At 38.8% G+C, this 19,547-nt stretch overlaps 1 protein-coding gene and 2 long non-coding RNA genes across 8 annotated transcripts in view; 2 read left to right on the top strand and 1 right to left on the bottom strand.

The window, feature by feature from the left end:
• Nucleotides 1–1,656, top strand: part of LOC111251071 (cardioacceleratory peptide receptor-like) — a 164,171-nt gene extending 162,515 nt beyond the window's left edge. Inside the window, exon 12 of the transcript XR_015328168.1 lies at nt 632–1,656. The gene's annotated coding sequence lies outside the window, so the exon portion shown is untranslated. The remainder of the gene's footprint in view (nt 1–631) is intronic.
• Nucleotides 1–19,547, bottom strand: part of LOC111251072 (uncharacterized) — a 49,737-nt gene that overhangs the window by 1,247 nt on the left and 28,943 nt on the right. For 3 of the 6 annotated variants that reach the window (XR_015328173.1, XR_015328172.1, XR_015328174.1), the window contains 3 exons: nt 18,786–18,968; nt 5,628–5,908; nt 4,554–4,718 (listed from right to left, as the gene is read on the bottom strand). This is a non-coding gene — a long non-coding RNA (uncharacterized LOC111251072). Of the gene's footprint in view, nt 1–4,553; nt 4,719–5,627; nt 5,909–7,860; nt 8,049–12,154; nt 12,311–18,785; nt 18,969–19,547 lie in introns of those variants that run through there. The other 3 variants (XR_002673618.2, XR_015328175.1, XR_015328176.1) reach the window with 3 other exon arrangements.
• LOC147755574 (uncharacterized) overlaps nt 4,782–19,547 on the top strand; it is a 34,171-nt gene continuing 19,405 nt past the window's right edge. Inside the window, exons 1-3 of the long non-coding RNA XR_015328177.1 lie at nt 4,782–5,382; nt 6,382–6,479; nt 7,260–7,292. This is a non-coding gene — a long non-coding RNA (uncharacterized LOC147755574). The remainder of the gene's footprint in view (nt 5,383–6,381; nt 6,480–7,259; nt 7,293–19,547) is intronic.

Here is a 19,547-nt window from a genome sequence, read left to right as displayed (position 1 = left end):
CTGATACGAACAACTCATCACGAAAAAACTTTTAGCATACGTGTTTTATATGGTATGTTATACAACTTCTACGGATCATATGTAATGACCGCAGTTATCAGTGTTAACGTTCTTGTCGAACGCTATTGTCACAGCAAAGGCCTCTCTTGATGCAATACCTGATCTAACCTAACCTAACCTAACCTAGATTCAAGGTATTTACGGTAAAGTTCAAATGATTTTTAACGATTTGTGTTAAGCAGGGTAGCGTGTTGCAATACCCCTGGCTAGTCTCACATTTTCAGAAACGGGATTGCTCTCATGATGTTTCAGGAAACGCCAATTATTTTTATCGCTATGGCTAAACCGCCAGCAGCCAGACTACGAAACACGCCGCCAACTATCACCAGGAGTATTGCATACGACTAACTAATCGTTTAGTAGCTTTTTTTATTGGTCTAATTATAATATCGTTATCTGTTGCCGTACTTTGTGCGGCTAATGTGCATCTCTTCGAGAGCGTTACCATATTAAGCATAACTCCCTCTGCGTCAGCAGACGTTGTTACCGGAAATGGTAGAAAGAAAAATAAGAAATTAAAATTTGTTACTAAGATTAATGCTTGCTTGTATGGTTGCCGGCTGTTTCATAGGTCTGTTGGGGAAACCTCAAGTAAGTCCAGCAAGACTCATCCCAGTTAGGTTCCTAGTGGCAACTCCTTGATGCTGTGCCTAAAAAGAGGCACTCCCGAGGGCTTGTTCACACAGAGAGAGTAAAAGGTAAAGTTGAACAATAGACAAAAAATGTTATTAACGCGCTGTGCGGGGGAGTACGAACCCAGAAAAGACTCACCTAAAGTTAGTTTCATTCGCTGGGAGCTCTCTTACAGGATATGTACATATACGTCGGCTTATTGTAGGCGTAAGGGAATACGTTGCCTTATATTATTATATCTACATACAGCTCACGCGAGTTATTTTTTTTCATTGAAAAGTGCATATATCATTAAAGCACATTATTGTACTATGATCCAGACAGTCAGTTTTAGTTAGAAATGAACTTGGACAAGGGAAACTGGTGGCTAACAATGAGAAAAAGTTCTACTACTAACTCTGCGCTATAATGGGCTATCTATGAATTTAATTTCCGTTGCTTCTACTGTGGTACAGTGAGCAATAACTACGCTAAGTTAACAACCCTACAATTCTAAGAGCGGTGTGCAGTTTACCTATCAGTAAGCGACCCATATAGTTTACTATTTTGTTCAATATTACGGATCGTCTATAGTATATGCTAGTTCTTAAGTGAGAGAGTAAAAATTCGGTGCTAAATTTGGCATTTGATTTTCCGAAGGCCCTGTGTATTAATAATGTTGAACCTGTATACACAGAACCGCGCGGGCGACCGGCGGGCCAAATCAAATCAGGTACAGTCCTTGACCATCGTCACCATCACGTCATCTGTACTTCACATAAATGAAAATATCCACGAATGATCGAAACGACGTTGATTTTGGCGGACATGTTAACATGCACATACCAGATCAACATGAATAAACGTAATACCGAAATGTATAAACACGTATTCACGACAACGATCTTAACAACGATGACAGCGATGTTCTACCATTAGATAAACAAGCAAAAAGGCAGTAAGTACGGAAAATAAAATTATCGTTTGTCAAATTATACGTTTCCATTGCCTGCATTATTTCTACGTAGTAATAGAGTAATGATTATAATAAATAGCATAAAACAGATAATCATTAATTATCTTGCAATATTATATAGGAGAGTCGAACGCATTTAAATCGAACATATTTATCCTAGCCCATGATACAAAATCAAAAACAAGCCATTAAAACTGGTGTACCATGCTAAGTTTTACTTTTCGTTGAACGTCCAACGAAAAATATAAAATGACAACTATGTAATTCAAACCAATGCCGCTGAGCCAGAAGTTATTAAATGTAATAATTTATTTTACTATTATAACTTAGTTATTCAATTTATTGTTTAAATTAAATTTAAAAAGAAACTTTAGGTTTTACACAAAACTACCTTCGGAAGTCCTATTTCCACAGTGCCACCGTATAGTATGGCGTAACGAATGGGAGCTATCGAGTGCGCTGGCGTTTCTTGCACGAATAAATATGCTCTTCCAGGACTCCCAGGAAAATCTAGATTACTATAGATGTTTTCCCTTTATTTTCAGTCCAGATCTACTTGACATAGATAGCGACAGACCGTATTCAACTCCACTTGAATAGGCCGCTTACGTTTTGTTTCTAATTATTTTACCATTGTAGCAGAACGCTGCATTCAAACAGGCACCATAACTTCGCCCCATTTCGTATAGGGCTACTATGTTTGATTGACTTGGATGGATAATTCAGTAAACTTGCTTCAGGCGCCTTCAGTCGGTCTAGATTCGCCATTACGATAAGGCTGTTGATCAAGCCTGACAGTTTCCCAGCCGTTACCGGTAAGCCAACAAACTTTCCCGCCTTTGAAATAGACCAAAATGTTGACTGTCGTAGATCTTGCTCGCATAATTTCGAGACGCATCCATAGAAAACAGATTACCCATTGAAGGTTTTATTTCATTCGTCATAAGTCTAGTGCAGGCATAATATCGATGAAAAGGTGCGTCTCTAGTTCAAACAACCGATCATAGAAGTCTTCACGGTTTCATCATCGGTAACAATTTTTTTTAGTCGCATAATGGCGTCCGGCTCCAGTGGGGCGTAGTGTGTAAACTGTGTAGTATTTGAAACTTGGTGGGCGCATCCTTACCATTATTTTATATTATCAATATTACAACGCTTCTACTCTATAGCACTGATCAACGCAATCTACGGTTGGGATGTTTGGGCTGTGCAGTGATATGCGAAACCAAATCATATCTTAACTAAATAACATAGCCGTTATTTACGTAAAATTGCTGGTACTATCGGCTACTACTTTTCTGCATAATCTAGTAAATTCTAAACACCAGGCCCCTTCCAAAACCTAACTAGGTTTATGTATATGGAGTCTTAAATTTCCTGGGTAATAACAAGTTGTTTGCCTAAATCTTTACTAAGCCCTTTAAGTTTAATGCGAAAGGACAATAGATTTTAAATAAGGTACTCAGGCGAGCAATAAATCGCCTGTCTTCTCCCTAAGCGAGTTATCTGTTTCCTGGTACTATAATCGCACCGTATCTCCTAAAAGATCTTTTCTTTTTTTTTTTTTTTTTTTTTTTATAATCTCTCTGCTCATTCCTTTCATTTACGTTACGCCAAGAAAGAAAACTTGATAGTATCACTCTATATTTGAATAAATTGCCACTATAATCTGACTCAGGCTTCATTGTATTGTAGTGGATATGTGTAGAACTATTACACTGGAAAACGCTATAATTTAGGTGGAAGCTCTGAAGTGCCAACTAATGGCAAGCATGCACAAGGCCTAAGATCTTTATACCGCTTACTCTCTCTTGTCCAATACGAAATGTTTCGGTTTAGGTTTGGATAGGTTTGTCATCAGAAGGCTGGCTTTCAGCGCTAGACAAGATGTGTCTACGGCCGGATTTGAAGCCAGACCACTGTGTGTACGTCAACTTTATAACAGCCAACCAACCAAAGTTACAACCCCATATTTGCTCTTACCTAAATGTAAATACCCGACAGTTAAATATTGCTAAAATAAATATAAATAAATAAAATGTAGTAAGCCATTCACAATTGCGCCACCTCCACACAGAGAGAGAGAGAGAGAGAGAGAAAAAGGTTAAAAATGATAAGAAGTGACATTTTTTCAGTTTATCTCAGATTTTCTTGATATATATCCAGTTTATGTTCGACCGTCATTATCTCAGATGTATTCATCACGAGACTTCCGTTACAATCGTGATCGAGAGGATTGGATATGCTTAACCAAACCCAATAAAAGTGCATAGAAAAATGCCCAGCTTAAAAACCTAGATGCTTCGAACTCTATTTTCATTTTCCTTTTCCTATTCGACCATTGCTCGAAATTGAAATAACGTTACAACAATTTTCAGAAGCTGTTTTCGGGTGTAGTCGAACGATTTCAAAAACATTTAACGTCTTCAAAATAAGTACCATCTGAAAATTTTCTGGAATGAAAATCATTTTACAAAGAGAGTTAAACCACTTTAAAATAGCCGAAGGTGTCAGTCATACAAACATATATTGAACGAAATCGTGACCGGGGATTCACTTCGAAATAATTATGATCAAGCATTTATTAACGATACTGAAACACATTAAATAGCTGAAAACCTAAGTAATAAGAAAATAACATTTGTCCTTTGAACTCCAGAGTCCTCTCGAATAAGGTAGCCTTTGGCCTGTTTTCCACAATGAAAATAAGCGCTTATGCCGAGATTTAAAAATCTTACTTCGATCGGTTATCATATATCGTAGCATTACGGATACGTTACAGATTTATCAGCAATTTGTGCATGTATAAAAGCTCAGTGAACTTATCTTTTTGCGTGACAAACTGAAAAAAAAACCACGTAACATGTAGTCAGCTCTTTCAATAAGCAGGTTGGCAAATACTTACTGGTAAACTGTTTGACGTTAGGTGCGGATAATAGAGAATTCATTGTAAACGTTCCGACTCATGGGTAAATGTTACTGAACATACAGCAGATTGTTTAAGGCAAAAAACACATAACAGGACCTGATGACGGAAATATTTGCCTTAGAAGTGCGCTTCCTCGCCCAACTGCAATCGTAGATTATATTCATGTTACTGGTAGCCTAATTTCATTCTAACTGGAACGTCGAAACACGGTATTGGGGCTTTTTTACGTAAAGAAAACACGTAACGACTTCAACGAAGGGTTTTACATTTTCTAAGGCACGGGTGCCTGAAATTCGTTATTCGGCCTTCGTATATCGTCCGTCACGGCCGACACTGCACGAGCTATCTGAGGCTTGACCCTAAAAAGCCAATTAGATTTACGTAATGCCCACTCGAGAAATTGAGGCAGACCTAGCTAAGCGTACCGCCGTAATGAGTTCAGACGTGAGAAGTGATCGGACGTCGAAAGAGCACTAACAGAAATCGAGCCCTAGTCAAAAGTAACACCGAATACCATAGATAAAAATGTATATAGGTGCGACAATTCAAGCATATTGAGTACCGACTGGGCAGTTACGTCTCGCAAGTTGCATAAAACACAGTTTTCCTGCTCAATTTTATAACGGTGGAAACGGTCAGAAATACTGTGATTTATAAAATTTAAGTTAAGAAGGAAGGTGCGTTCGACCTGAGTCGCCTCTAGTTGAAGGTCAAGTATGGTTTCGTATCTACCTACCTACCTACCTACCCGCTATGTTCCAAAGCTGCAATCAATCAACTTGTTCAAGCAGTGTTTTGTCAACTGGTAAGTGTTTTTCGTTCACATTTAGTTTTTCAACAAAAGAGAAAAACAGGCGCTATAGACAAAGCACATACTGCCATATAAAATTGTCTCCGATGACAGTCATAGAGAACCCCAAAAAACCGGCTTTAGGAACTTTAGATACGATATCAATTTGCACATTTCATTGGTAGGATTAATTAATAATAAAAATTTGTTAAAAACATCACACTACTCTCTCAAGCACACGAAGTAACTTTTAAACCTACCGGAAATATGGATTAATTGACAACAGCTGCATGTTTGTTGAATACTGATGACTCTCGACCGCGCTGGCGTCCTGCGGAAATTCAGCGACAGCTGTTTGTAATAATAATAATAATAAATTTGTTCACCTCAGTTACATCGCATCTTGATGGGGCATTCGGAGCTCGGATTTGCTAACGGGAAACCATCGACTTGAATCTGATAAGCCAACGCCAACGCGTCTAAATACCCGAATCCAATGTTTCCGTAGCTATCGAAAGCTTTTCAATCAAGGGTTGTACACCTGAAGATAAAACACAGATTTTGTTTTCACCGGGTAGTAAATCCGACTGACGCTTCTCCCCACAAAAAGCTACTCGAAGACTAATTAGTAGATACGCACTGTCGGGTTTAAAATGCCAGTTGTCCAATAAGCTTGTACTGATTTGACAAAACGTTAGGAACATCCCACGATCATTCATATATGGTATTTATCTAATAATCAAATTTTTTTGTTTAGTCCATTGAGGATTTGTTGATCATAACCCACTGTCGGAATATTTTACCCGTCATATACCAAAAAAATTTCACTTTAAATGCCAGCCCAGAGGCAGCAGCATGAATTGTACTGTCGAAAGTACTATTCCTTACCTACAGCCCGTTAAATATAGATGTTTTCAATAAACCGATATTGTGTTTAATGATAACTGTCTCACGTCAGACCAGTCAAGATAAACTTTCTAATGCTTTTCATCGCTTTGCTTGTATTCATGATAGGATCTATGCAGATTTTGAAATGGTTTTGACACGTACGAGTAGATTAAGCAAAAGCTCTGCTTTAGCGGCGTACCGAACCTAATTGAGCATGCAAGAAGGTTAGTGAGCAAGTCATGGGCCTTTGAACTTTTCGGCGTTTATGTATATAGCTATAATGATCGACGTCGTCGTGTATTTCCCTTTTATTAGGTAAAGAACACCGCGCGAAGGAATCAGGCAAAGGTTTCCCTAAAACCTTTGCCCGATTCCTTTATATTTAACTACTCGTATTTTTTTCAAAACTCTAATTTTACCATTATTTGACCATTTCTTCCGTACAACATAACATAGGGTATTTGAACTTGGAAAAATGTTTGTTGCAGTCATAGGGTCCATACAGATTGGTGCCGTTCTCTACATCGCTTTCTACCAATAAAGTACCGACAAGGTTGACACTTTCCATAAATAATACATTTTAACTTAAAGTCAATTCCTAACTTCAGATGGACAACACATTTAATATACCGAGTAAGGGTTTTATATTCCACCTGAAACCATCTCATGCGTAAAAACATTACTTAAGACTAATTTTGCTATTACTATATAGTCCATTTCGCCCACAGTAAATTCACTCGTTAACTGAATGAACTAGAAATGTTACATTTCATATGAAATTTTACGATCAAATAGAGAGGGACCCATTTGTAAAGCTCGTCTGCGCACTCTTCTTCCAATCCATCCGTAGCGTGCTTCAGATTTGATCTTTTTCGACTGTGGACGACCCCACGATATGTCAGAACTACACTTCAGAAGAGTCCTCTTAACGTCTATGAAAATACCTTGATGATCTCTTTTCTATAGCTATTATTTAAAAATACTAATTTGACTATAACTTTCAGAACTATCTGTCCTCAACTTATCTACGTATGAACGTAAGTAATCGTTAAGACACTATTTTGAATATACAGAGCTAGCGAAACGGTATGTTTCGTACAGGGAATTTTTACAATACGATACATTCTGTTATTCGTTAGAATGTGTATTTAACTTGAAATTACATGAAAAAAAACTTCTTAACGAGTGTTTCGTTGGAAAGAGCGCCCTCTAAATCGATTGTCGATGGGTCTTCTGTCAACTTGCTATAATAAACGAATAATGAGATTCGTGTTTCCGGTCCTTGTGAGAATCATCAGATTACAAGGTGGCGTTGTCGGTTTCTCGGGACCAAATCGATAAGGATAAGTACGTGTCTCAGGCTCTGGGTACCCTAAGACTTTCGAGCTGGTTTTCAGTTGTTTGAACGACTAGAATATATTAGTATTTATAGGATTTTTTTTGGATAGACTTACACGGTATTGAACTCCAAAGGGCTCTTTTGTAGCACTGCAACCACTCTGATAGTAGATTTTAGGCAGCAGATATCTCGACTGCGGTAATTGCTTTCCTTTGAATAAACCAAAGTTCATAGTGCATAAATAGTGCTTGTAACACAATGCTTACCTTTTCATATGGGTAGCATTCAACCTAACCTTCAACTTCCTTTACAATGACGATTTGTTCCATTAACACTTTGCAAACGTCCATCGGCTGACCTTGCCGAAACACGTTCCCGTACACAGTAAGCGTATCATCCAATCAAAGCTTCGCTCAGCAGACAGCTCTGTCAGCGATGAGCTAGACTAGGTACAGACGTATGCATATGAGGCAGCAATAGCACACACGAACAATATGGCTTTTGTTAATCTACCGAAGCCAAACTGCCTGTAAATCGTTTTGCTGCCCTTCTTCTCGGGTTCAACACATGCGCGTGCGCTGCATGATGTACGCTTAACGAACGAATCAGCAAACAAACAAATTGAAGTGATTGATCTAATCCAATCAGCAATCAACCATGTTACCCCTTTCGTGCACTATTGGCTGTCTGTTAGTTTCAACGCGCCACTTCTGTTGCTTCGCGTATTCTGCAAAGCGTCTATTGAACACTCCGGTGTCTAGTAGCGTGCTGCCCATCTATATACTAGTAACAACAACCCTGATGAGTGCAAAAAAGTATGGGCCTGCGTGTGTGTGTGTTTGTATGTTGTAATGAACGTAATTAAAAGCGAATTTTAATAGCTAAATTTCAATAAGGCTTTTATGAGCCCGTGTTGAAATGCCACGCATGCGGAAAGCGTCGGTGGTAAAATGAGTATTTAGTTTCTGAAGCAGGTACTCCGTAGCGAAGCCTTCTACTCGCAAATTGATTGAGTCTCGCCGAGAGCCGATAGGCCAGTCGTCGAAGTTTCCACCAACTACACGACCTTAGGATAATGCCAACTTTTTGTCTATGATGATTTCAGAGCATTTATAGAGCGTTGATTACTATCGTTATATCTATTTTAATACGCAGATAGTGCGCTGCATGGAATTAGAATGAACAAGTGTGTGTGTGTGTGTGTGTTTATGTAAGCTCTGTTCGAAAATAGGACGCAAAAACATAGTTTGAATAATAGAATGCGAAGTAACAACGACCATTCACGTTATAGACGTTCTATAAGGGCCCAGCCCAAATACAAAATGATGATAAATCTAGCGTTGGTTGAGTAATAGTGTTCAAGGAACAGGAAAATTGATTTTTTATTACTCAAGCCATTTCGAATGGTATAGTAAAAATTCGATAGTTTCCGTGTAAGGACACTGCGTAATTTGCTGTTTAGGACATATAGACTGAAAACACCGCTCGAAAAAAATTGACACATCGATTGCCTGTTACGAATTTTTTTTTAATTACGTTATATATACGTATAATGTGTACGTTATAATTATATTACCCCATTATTTTTTGACTGGTATCAATTACTTGAATGTATCGCAAGAATCTGTTTCTGGCATTTGAGAGGTCACGTCACGATACTGACGTAAAACTGTATTCTGGTAAACAGATGGGTTTGGACGACGACATCCCATAAAATATCCTGTGTATTGCCCAGATCAAACGTCAATTACGTGGCCAATTTAAAAATACTGACTTGGATGATATAACACCTTGTAGGGTCGCAAATCAATAGCCCACCATTATCAACAGTATCGTCCAGAACGGTAATAATTTTCGACATCCGCAGTAGGAAAAAAGTGATTTATGGTAATAATAAAATGATAGTAAAAGTTGAAGTTATGATATACTGCCTATGCATTTCTTGGAGCACCCTCTATACTCCATACATACAGTAGTGTATCTAGATCAGGACTTTTTTTAGATAAAAACATGTATTTTGATGGATGTTTTCCATGTGCTAGACGTGTCATTCCTCATGATCCTGTTCATTGATTATAGTTACCATGCACCGAAATTAGAGCTTCAATTCGGGATTTAAACCGCTTACTAGTATTTTCAAAGTACCCCTTTCTTGAACTTTTTAATGATAAGCACGCGATCTTGATGGATGTAAGTATCGCTCAAATTCATTAAGTTTTAAAGTAGAAATTCATTCAACTAAAGTTTGGACCGATAATAGGCAAAAAATGCAAAAGGGTGCGAAAGGACTCATAAAACGCTACCCGTTAGAGCATACCCGGGTGACCCAATTTACAATTTGTACTTAGGCCTTCAGTGTGACCTTTCATTTCGATAGAAAAGCTTTAGGAATATAAATTGTTTTTCGGCCACTTCGATGGATTCGTTAGGTTCTTTAAATTCAAATGGTATTGAAGATCTTCAGGTTTGCCTCATTCGAATCTTTCTCAAATTATCCGCAAGCCGCAAGAAACTCGACAATAACATACGCTGTTGATTTCCAGCAAGACAGGTAGTCCTTCATTTTGGTGAAGTCGCATAATAGTTTCTCTTAAAATCGTAAAAAAAGCACTATTACCAGCCACGATGAGTTTCCGATCTGGTTCTAAGAAGAACTGGCTTCCTCCTATAGCTAAAAATAGGAAATTTGCGGATGCTTGCTATGACAAACAGTCTGACAAAAACTAACCGAATTTCAGTGTTTCATATACTATATATATACGAAAAAATGTTTTGACTTTTGTTTAATTCTGAAACAGGTCATTGCGCTCTGAAAAAGTAATTAAGCAATATAATTTCTAACTACTCGTCCGCTCTCGTCTCTGTTTACGTAGTGTACCATCATTTGCTTGGAAAGCCACGCTGATATGGGGGGGAATCACAGTGCTTCGTTTCAACCAGTTTCTAAGCAGAGTTGTCTACGTTAGCACAAGGCGCATCGACGAGTTCTATGAAAGAACCCAAAAAAATCACAAAGAGTTAGAGACGTAGGATGCAAGTTGGTCGGGGATATTCTTCTTCTGAAATAACGAAATACCAATATAACGTTTGGCCTTTGAACCCATCACTGGTCACACATAGCCAACCACTTTTACAATTGCTTCTTTCGAATTTCTCTAGCCCAAAATCTAGCAAATTTTTTTCAGTGAACTGCGTATGGTAAACGGGCGTTGAAAAAAAGGAGGAAAAAAAATGAGTAAAAAACTGCTGAAACTACCAATGAGAATATCTCGTAAACAGTTCAGTCACAATTAACGGTGCGAAGCAATATAACATTTCATAGAACAAAGCTAAAATACCGGTTCTGAATTACCGAACAAATATTAATGCAATTAAGACCTTGCGGCCAATTTACGGCGGATAGGTTTGTATGATCTTGTTAATAGGAAAATAATGAAAGTAACCCTTTGTCATTGCTTCTAAATCATGTTGCTACTATCACGGTTATATTGTGCCATAGAATTAAGAACTTGGGCCATAACGAATACTCAAAGACTAGGAGCAGGGGGTCGGAATAAAGAAACAACATTATCCGACAATCAATCATTGAACGAAAGAAAAACAATCTTTATTGCAGACGATATGGGGATGGCCATTTTCTAAATAAAGGTCTGTCTTTCCCACAAGGTCTCCTTTCGCAGTTAGGCTCAGTCTGTAATATACTCAGACATCATGGCAGACGTCTGTGTATCTTTCAGTGCTTTCAGGTATTGTGTGCATGCGAACTCATCAGTGCTTAAACTAACACTATACAATTTGTCTGTCTATTAATTTCGTAAGATTAAATACGATGTTACCTGTGCAAGACACTTGTTTGGCTCGGCGGTCTATTAACTAGCTCACACACAACACTTCTCAATGTCTTTTCGGAATCTTTTAAAAAAAATCATAGTAAACAGCAGTTTACACCTAATATGAATATATATATATATATAGGTATATTCCTATTATAGTAAACCTATATAGTAGACTAATGGTCAAACATAATTCGGATATGGAATCCGCCGACACGTTCAATATGGATATATACATGGTATAGTATACGTGATCACCACACTTGTTAGCATACAAGTTCTGTCTGTGTGAAATGAAAGAAAGGCCCTGATTTAAGTGAGATATACATTGTCTTTTTCATGTATTTATGCAACCTTTTTATTTAGGAATGTTTCAGTATAGTTTTCAAGGACTTATATATATCCTATGTGAGCCAAAATGGAAACCGCAAATACCGTTTCTTCTTAATCTTTTAAATGGCGAATTACGAGTGTAATGAAAGTAAACTGATCAAATCGTGAGGGATGGATCTGGCTGACTTCATATGGGGTTCCTTCAATATTTGAAGCACAACTGAATGCTACTTAGCCTACGGAAATCCTCGATGTGAGACAGCCCTTCAGTCCCTAGAAAACTGCACCTTTTTTTTAATGCTTGTTTTTCTGTTCAAAGTCAGGAGAACAACATCGCTACCGCTGATTTCAGAGGCCTAACAAAACATATGTGTAATAGTAGTTTTGTACTTACGCTGATGAGCCGACCACAAATGAATCCATCCCAAAAGTTGAATTTGATACTTGTATCTATATTCGCTCTAGAAGACGTTGTGGCATAACCCGATATAAATCTAGTTTTTTTGCTTCGTTGTTTGTTTCTAGTTGCGCCATATTGACGCTGTCAAAAACGCGCGACGATAAATTGTTTTTGCAACGGGACCAGTATCTGTGCTTAAATCAGCTTCAGAGCGTTTGAAGGATTGCAATCACAAAATACCAGCTGTACCAACTGTTCTTTTAGCATTTAATTGTGTAACACTTAATCATAATGTTAATTTACGGATTTAGTTGGTCCTTTCGAAAATATTCTGCCTTACTCCTTGCGCTGAACAAAAGCTATCGAATCCACTACAAGATATATTGTTTTAAAGGGCGTCAATACAGTAGAAGGCATTCTTGTTGGTGGGGTCCTTGCCTTGCACAAGCGCAGTTAGCAACGACATTTTTTTTTTTTGTTTTTTTTTTTATCAATAACCTTAAACGATTATCGATTCTCAATGGGATGCTGCATCCATTCTAGCGTAGTAGATAGGTGTCGAAGAAGTTTTCAGGGATCAATGAGTACGCACTTTTTCAAGAAAGTACGTAAAAAATTAGCCGTCGGACTCAATTTGTAGGGGTTGCACATAGCCGACATCCTCTATAGGCCGAAAGAGAACGTCCATTAATACGTACAATCATTTTCGATGCTCAATTAGGTTTCGCTAGTATAACACATTCACAGCTACCCAATAACGTGCCTACAGAGCTACGTGCAAAAACTTGCAAGACGAACGCGATTTATCGCGTCCAGTTCCGAGGCTGTTGTACTCTAATCGTTAGTTTCATTCCGTGCAATAGTAGCGGGACCACGTCAATGCAGATTTAAATAGTCTAGGTATTTGAACGTTTTAGCTATTGTCATAGTGATAAAGTTAGCACATGGTCGTCTGTAGCCTGGTCAAATTCAACGCCACCCTGTTAAACCCGAGCGGAAATCGTTAATTGAATGCGCTCGTTCAGCAACAGTAAATGGAACCGATAGTACGCTCACAAATGAATCGCGCGATTGTAGATCGTTCGCAGAATTATAATCGGAAACGATAATACTTTTTAGCCTTTGAACTAACGAAAAAAAACACTGTATTCCATATTTTTTCTAGAAGGTAGAAGTCTTTTACTTTGATCGGAAATCTCTTTGATTGGTGTGGCTGTAAAAGCAGCCTCCGCACCAACGTCTCAGCCTGAGTTGAACTGCGTTTACAAGATATCGCGAACGGGTTGACTTGCCAGACGCCGGTGATACATATTCCCTGTGCAGTACGTCCGGTTGTGAAACAAGCTCTTCCGGCAACGTTTTGGCTAGAATTAATTCGTGTCTAGAAATTTTTAGAAGAATAGAGTTCAATAAAAAGGCTTTTTCGGACGGTAACTTCCATGTGGGGTTGTCTTGCAGTCCTTGTAAACTAATCAGCCACAGTATAGTGGTCAGAATTGAAAGAATTTATTAGCAGTCGGACTGCCTTTGGCAGTACTCGTAATGGAATAGTGCTATATATACCCCAGACAAACGTGAACGCCTCTGATCAAAGTATACGAGTAATGACGTTCGATCCTTCATTGATACTCTAGCATAGGGTCAATGAGTATGAAATTTTTCACTTTAAGTGCTTCACTGGAAATACAAACTACGCAAATTTAGCCCCTAGATTCCTTCAAAGAAAAGACTACGTGTTTTTGTTGAAAAACTTACCTCATCTACTTTGCTTAGTGTCCTTAACTTTAAATTCAACTTAAAGTGTGCTTTATTTTACCTTAAAATTAAAACCCAATCGTGTAGTTCCTTGATTTTACAAAGCGTAAGTCGCCGGAAGTGTTTACCTTCGGATTTATGCACGATCTGAATGCACGTGCTATCATAAATTTTTACATTCGATAAAACAAACCTTGGAATAATGGAATGGAAGTAAGCAGATATTCATTGAATCATATGAGCAATATACACTAATACGAAGTAACGTTAATGAGATTGTTGATTCTTCTGAAAACTAATCGTGTTAGCATACATTAAATAAGATTAACAAATTCTATAAAGTTTTTTTTAGTGTGTTCTTTTTTTTAAAGTGTTAAAGTTAAGTATATCAATACTCAGTCAGGACGTTTATGAGAGCTATCGAAATATAAGCCCTGCACTATAATCATGCGAGGCAAGCAAATTGAATCTGCTAGGCAAAGTTTGTCGTGAATAGCAGGTGTGGGCGAATCGCATCGGGCGGTCTTGCCATAGACTACAAAGAGCTAACAAAGTGCAGAACAAGTTTATTATCACAGCAGCTGTACGTATTTGATAGCCAACGTCGCAAAAGCGAAGCATGTACACTGATCTTCTAGAATAAGCGTTTTCTGTTAAAGTCGAGAGCACAGAAATGTTCTGCAGCAAACGCGCTGTGAAGAACGGTTCCCGATCTTCTTAATATGTGCAACCGAATGAAGGCAAAATGAATTTGCCGGAGTGATTCGAAAAAACAATACCGTTACGATTTTGGGATAGGTTCTACATTGCCCTCGGGAAAGTTGTTTGTTGAATCTGTTTTCACAAACGGTTAAAGCTTTCGGTTAGCACTTACACGTATGGTACGTGCAGACACACATGCATGCTTTATAACGTGCTTCCCCATGAACCATTTACATTTCGGTGTTCCTTCGCACGATATTGCTTGAGTTGAGCTGTTTCTAAGCTCGAAATCTGTATGAGGGATAACCAAACAGATTTGGTCCAACAGTTTACTCGAACGAATAACGTTCGCCCTATGGTTTATCTATTATCAGAGTGACCGACACGTTACGGTTACTGAAACAATAGCGATTGATTATCACTAATTCTTTTCTTTCCACAAAGACATAATACAAATCGATGTTTCGCGATGTGTCCATGATATCTCTCGTGGTCAATCGGTTCTTCATTGCAACTTCGGCCTCTGTTAAATTGATGCTTACAATTCAATAATACGATTTGTAAATCGGAGAACACAGAATTTGTAAAGATCGCTTTCATAATAAGGATTCTAATAGCTAAGGAGGTTTTTATTGAATGGTACTAGAGCTTCCGCGAATACCTGTTTAGACATTTTTAATGATGTCTCATCAATTCCACAAGAACGTTCTAATACGATGCAATGCAAGACTCCTAACTGGAACAGATTTATCAGAAGTAGATATTTTAGTTTTATTTCCATATAACGTGTTCCAAAGAAAACTATTATTTTAACTAGCCGCTTACGCAGTAAGGTACCTTAAGAAACGAAACCTACTTATAGCAATTGAGGTGAGAATTATTCTTCACTCTAGCTGACAAACAAAAGCCCGCCTCCGGCCTACGTCTAAGGTATGCAGGCGCAAGACACGCTCACCGTTCAATGTAGCACACACAATTGGACGTAGTAGCTCTACTAATGGTTGGGATGGGTCTCTTATACTGGGACTCTGCACAACCATACGCAAAACGTGTAATACAGAATTCTTCATTTCATCAAGTACTCGTCGCAGCTTACGCTCAATGATTATAATCGAAAAACAGAAACGAATAGAAAACAGGCAAAATCTGTACCTACCCAGTCCACATCTTTGTATGCGATATGCGAGTGCATGGTGCGCCAGACTAGGAACTATTTGTTAAGGGTGATATAGAGCTTACAGTCAAAAAGAGAAAACTAAAAGCATACTGTTTTTTTTTTCTAAACTAGGGGCGTCGACTGTGATCCGCTGAACGTACAAAAATACAGCTTTTTGAAAGGAGCTTGAAGTCAATGAGTTTTCGTGTGTGCAGGTGGCATATAAGGCAAAATACTTCACCGGATTTCACTAACCAGTTCCGAATGCATTTCTTCCTCGACACAGTCTTAGATATTGGAGGTGCATGCCCATGGAATTTCACGCTTCGTGCGGTCACGGATAGAGATTGAGATGTTTAGATTACTTAAGCGATAGTCCCTTTTAACGGGCTTCGAACGCACTCGTCTCTAAGCAAACAGGAAAACACACAGTCTCAGATATAAAGGGACAGCCAGATTTCTGTTTATCTCGGCTCCATCGCTTGCTCAGCAAAGCTGGAGCACACGCGTAAGAAAATATCTATTTCGACGACAATAAAAGTACTAGCGTGAAACTTTCTCCGAATTCAAATGTTGTATTATAAGTACTTATTGATTTTCAAAGACGTTTGTCTATGTACTATTATTACCATTATAATTAGTACTATTTTTTAGAGTGCATGGCTCATTCACATATGCCCTCTGGGTTTCAAATTGGAGGCTTTAATTTAAGTTGTACTTGGGACTTCTTCCTTGGTATCTATCAAATGTATTGATACTTAGTCGCGGTTCACGCCGCGTCCCAAGTATTGGCAGTGATACGCTTGTAAGGAACATACACTGCTAACGTTCACGTTATCTAGTTCACCTGCGTCAAATTTCCCATCGACACTTCAAATGTTGGTTTTCGGGTGCGACATGGGCTGTCACTGACCACTCGTCCTTTCGACAATTTAGAGAAAAGCTTGAGCAAGACATTTTTTAAAATTGCTTTTGGCCCGTTGTTAGGTTTCGTATATGAAGTACGTCTACCTTTTTGCTAGTACATTTACTAGGCATTGTCGATAAGTTGTTGAATGCATACACGAAGTTGTTACCGAATCGTGTAGCCACTACGGCGTATCGCGGCCTAGAGTGGTTTTTATTACCTAAAGACGTTCACGTCGAAAACCTTGTTCATTATTAGCATACTTTTTTATGTTTCATTTGATTGATAAGCGCCAAAGAATAGGTTCCAATAAATTCTTTCAATTACTTACACGACAATGACAGAAGTATTTTCTAGTAAATAAATACGTTACAGTCCTAGTTAGTGATGCGACTTCTTCAGATGCGATGTACGAACTCGCGTCCAAAGACCAACATCGACCTTAGGTCTTTGCCGTCCCGCCGAAGGCAGCTATCTGCGCTACGCGTTAATGTCCATCAGTTGCTTCTGTTGGTTAACTCAACGTACTCGAAAGTGTTTTCAGCTGCGCAATTCAGTAAGTCTTATTCGGGCGTTATTTTTATACGCTATACATTAGACGTTGGAAATATCATATTATGGATTAATTATAGTCGGAATAATTCCTGTTCAGGCGTTATTTTCGGTGTGTGATTGCCCATGTAAATTGTTACCGATGGTAACAGCGGATGATTCTTGGCGGAGGCAAGCGTAGGGCTACAGCCTAACCGAAATTGGCTTCTTACCCTGAGACAACTGTCCGGTTCGCTGCTTAAAAAACCGTTTCTGTTTTCGTAGCCTTCGGTACAATTCGTTGCCCCCACTTCTAAGATTTCACACATGCGTTTTGCGGTGCGCCATCTAGAGAAATTTTGTCCCCGAAGGTTCTGAAATAAGATCCAGTTTTATGGTAATTTTGGCTTTTCTCTACACCACTCTATCTACATATATAGGCGCCTTCAATTCAGTGTTTGCTATATTTCTCAGCTGGAGATATGTATTCGGCGGAAGAAACCAAGAAAGAAAAAACAAATGTAATTACGGTACATCAATGAAGCGAAGTCGTAAACGCGCATCGTATCATCGAACCCGGTGAAAAATAACTTGATCGTTTTCGGCACGACTTTTAGCGCGTTTCAGTATAACAGACCACCAAAGACTTTATCGCTCTCGATTGTACGCAGCTGTTTTCAAAATATGAAACTTGCTAGCTCGGCCTATACTGAGAACAGAAACGAGGGTGAATAGATTTTAATCAGATTTTCACATTTGTGTGAGATTTAGCCAGCGACCGCGGGGGAGATGGGATCCGCGCATAAATGTCACAATGGCTTGCGACCTAATGCTGAGCGTCCATGGGTGACATCTGCTCTTTTTCTCCACCGGGTCGGAAACCTTTTCAGAAGGCCATTCCCTATTGTAGGACATTGAGTGCAATGCTTGAAAGCTCCCTCTAAAAGGTAGAGCAAAGAAATTAGCAAACGATAACTTTGGGATAGTGACACTGAGATGATGGTACCGTTGGACGCCACAGACTTTTAAGCCTGTTGATGTTTGAGAACAACCAGAGCTTCGGTAAAGCTGTATTGCAAACCTGCTGTCTCCTGAGCCTAGCTAGGATCCCATACTGAATGAGAAAAAAGTAAAATATAATTATTCCATTTTGAAACGCATCAGATCGCCTCGTTGTAGCTATATGTAGCCGAGAAAGCATGTTTTTTTGCTCATTATGAATGATTTAGGTTAGTAAATGGCCGGGTCCTCGGGGTTAATCTGACTGGGTTAGTTTATCAGCCCCTTGTCTACAGGCTACCTACTTGTACTGGTTATATAACGTTGTCGTGGACAGTTTGCGCTATTGGTGATGAAAATGCGCCTTGCTTATAGGCCCAGCTGTGTCTATATTCGTAGCATGTAAAGAATATGCTTAAACGATGCGGTTACGAGGTTTGGTAAATGCAAACTTCAGCGCTAATTTATCGTGCATGCTCTACCGTTTATCACAGGACCCGCACTCTGACTACATGCAATAACCAACTTTTCTAAATAAATGTCTCAGCTTTTACGTGCGATCGTCCGGTACTTACCGATGAGTTGCTATACACGTAGCTGGTGTTGGATCGACAAGCTGTTCAAGCTAATCAATTGTCTAGTTCCCTATTGTGTCAGACATCCAGCCAATGCGTGACGTAACCGAAATGCTTGAAGCTTTGGCGCTCCTGCCTGTTGCGCTGAAACTCGATTCACTCCAACCGACTGAAGAAGGCCCGCTGGTAACGCATAGAGATTTACAATGCAGGTATGACAGATACTAAACTGTGTAGATCTAGAATGAACAATTCACTGTCTGATCCCGTGTTCTATACTGGCCGTAAAGTTACAGAACGAGCGATCACATCTGATGTATTGACATTTCTTGATATTTTGGACGTTAATTGCTTATACACCTTATATAAGCTCTATTATCGTTCAACTAGAGATGGAACACGATGAAACTACATCTATTAGTGGACTGTGGGTCAAGGCAGAAACACTGACGTCTATATCTACAATAGCTGGAAACAGTGGCCTATTTCAAAGGCCGTTCATCGAAAAAAAGTTAGAATAAGGAACTGATTTGACAGCAAGAGATAACACAAGACATAAAACAACTCCCTATCTGAAACAAGTACTATTCAAGTTAGATTTTCCTCCTCTAATGTGGATCACTGTTATACGCAGCATTTAATTGAACCATTTTTCATCTAAAAATGATACTCTTTTAACGTTTTCGATGACCTCGATCTTTTACATCAGAAAACATAGCAAGTTAATCCTTCCGCCGAAGGCCTATGGTATTTGGGAGCAAT

The sequence above is a fragment of the Varroa destructor genome, unplaced genomic scaffold (assembly GCF_002443255.2).
Source record: "Varroa destructor unplaced genomic scaffold, Vdes_3.0 BEIS01000005.1, whole genome shotgun sequence".
Taxonomy (NCBI): domain Eukaryota; kingdom Metazoa; phylum Arthropoda; class Arachnida; order Mesostigmata; family Varroidae; genus Varroa; species Varroa destructor.
This window is presented reverse-complemented; position numbering and strand designations above follow the sequence as displayed.